A 2,372-nucleotide genomic window follows, 5' to 3' on the forward strand; every position below is an offset into this window, starting at 1 on the left:
CTAGAAGAAGAATTAGTGGTCCTGCGAGACCTACTCAAAGAGAACTTAGATGTGTTTGCTTGGTCGTACAAAGACCTAAAGGGGATTTACCCCACAGTATGCCAACATCACATTGATCTAGAGCCTGATGCCAAACCTGTAAGGCAAAGATAAAGGCGTATGAATCCTAATTACTCCGCTCCGGTGAAGGCTGAATTATTGAAACTTCTTGAAGCAGAGTTCATTTATCACGTGGCTAACAGTGAATGGGTTTCGCCCATTGTGGTAGTACCCAAGAAGAACGAGAAACTTTGAATACGTGTTGACTTTTAGAAGCTCAATTCGAAGACGAAGAATGATAATTTCCCTATCCCTTTTACAAACCAACTATTGGACACAGTGGTAGGCCATGAGCTTTATTCCCTCTTGGATGGATTCAGCAGATATAACCAAGTCCAAATCATAGAAGATGACCAATCTAAAACAACCTTCACCACAGAATGGGGGACCTATGCCTACAGCGTGATGCCATTTGGGCTCTGTAATGCTCCTACCACCTTCCAACGAGTAATGATGGCTGCCTTCTAGAATCATCTGCATGATTTCATTGAGGTGCATCTTGATGACTTTTATGTCTATAGTTTGATCCATGAGAACTGGGGACACCTAGAGCAATGTTTTGATAGATGCCGTGAGTATGGGATTTCTCTCAACCCTGGCAAATGTGTCTTTGGTGTCTCCTCGGGAGTTCTTTTGGGCCATATTGTCTCTGCACAAGGGATTGCAATAGACTCGACGAAGATTGAGAAGATTGTCACCTTAATAGCACCTACAAACCTCAGCAATTAAGAGGATTTCTTGGCCATGTGGGCTACTACAGAAGATTTATTGCACATTTTGCAACCAAGGTAGCCCCCCTGCACAAGCTCCTAAGGAAAGAAGTTGATTTCCTTTGGACGGATGATTGTGAAGAGGCCTTTAATACCCTAAAACAATGCCTTATCCAAGCACCTATTTTACAACCTCCTGATTGGACGAAGGAGTTCCATGTGCACACCGATACATCAGTTGAAGGGCTAGGTGTTGTCCTATGTCAAAAGGGCCCCTCTAAATTAGATCAACCAATATATATTTTGCAAGCCGAAAGGTCATTCATAGGGAATGGAACTATACAGTGACAGAGCTTGAGTGCTTGGTAATAGTGTTTGCATTGGAGAAGTTTCGATACTATCTATTGTCAACGCATTTCAAGTTCTATGTGGATCATGAAGCCCTGTCATTCCTGATGAAAAAAGCAGATGTTAAAGGACGACTGATGAGATGGATACTCCTATTCCAAGAGTTCGACTTCGAAGTGGTAACTAAGCCTAGTTGTTCCCATGTCCTAGCTGATCATCTATCACGGATCCCTCAAACAGAAGAAGAGGAACAGGATGATCCAGACCTTCCTGACGCTTCCTTGTTTCTAGTTGAAACAGTTACTCCCTAGTATGCAGACATAGCCAACCTCTTGGCAACTCAACAATATCCTCTTGGCATCTCAAGCCATGAGAAGAAGAAGCTTCTGTTAGAATCAGCCCCCTACACCTTGCTAGGCGGTGCACTATACAAGAAAGGCAAAGATGAAGTGCTGTGAAGATGTGTTGCATGGGATGAAATCGGCATAGTATTGAAAGCATGCCATGAAGAACCATGTGGTGGACACTTCGCAGGAGAAGCGATAGGCAGGAAGGCTCTATTAGCAGGATACTGGTGGCCGACCCTCCACAAGGATGCATATGATTACTACAAGAGATGTGATGCTTGTCAGCGAATGGGGAAGCCCACCAAAACAAGTGCCATGCCACTGCAACCCATTCTTCCCCTAAAGCCATTCAAGAAGTGGGGGATTGATTTCGTGGGTCCCATTGATCCACCTACCAGACGGAAGTAGAACATATACATCCTATCCAGACGCAACCTCAATAGTTGACATTCCTCCTCGACAATATGGGCCAAGTTTTTCTAACCATACACCTTATGTTTCTCAGTATTGGTTATGTCTTAAGTGTGGAGGCGTTTGTGGTTGATCTGATGTGAGGTACCAAGTTCGTGAAGTTTGGTTTACCCTTCTTGTTAAGGTCTTAAGTGTGGGGACGCATCCCTGCGCGTCTATGTTGCATACCCCCATGCATATACCCTATTCTAATCATGCATCTATGACATGATTTCATTTTACCCTAATGGATTCCCTTCTCCACCCTTCCCTTCTATTTGACCCTGTCCTAGGGGTTGTTCCTTGACCGTTTACCCTTATTCTGGATTTTGCACTTCTTTCATATGAATGGACCTTACGTTCACCAGAAACTCAATCCAACCTTACAACCATGTTCATCCCTTTGAACTTCCCATTT

The sequence above is a fragment of the Lygodium microphyllum genome, chromosome 14 (genome assembly GCF_053477565.2).
Source record: "Lygodium microphyllum isolate KBCC chromosome 14, Lygodium_microphyllum_v1.1.10, whole genome shotgun sequence".
NCBI lineage: Eukaryota > Viridiplantae > Streptophyta > Polypodiopsida > Schizaeales > Lygodiaceae > Lygodium > Lygodium microphyllum.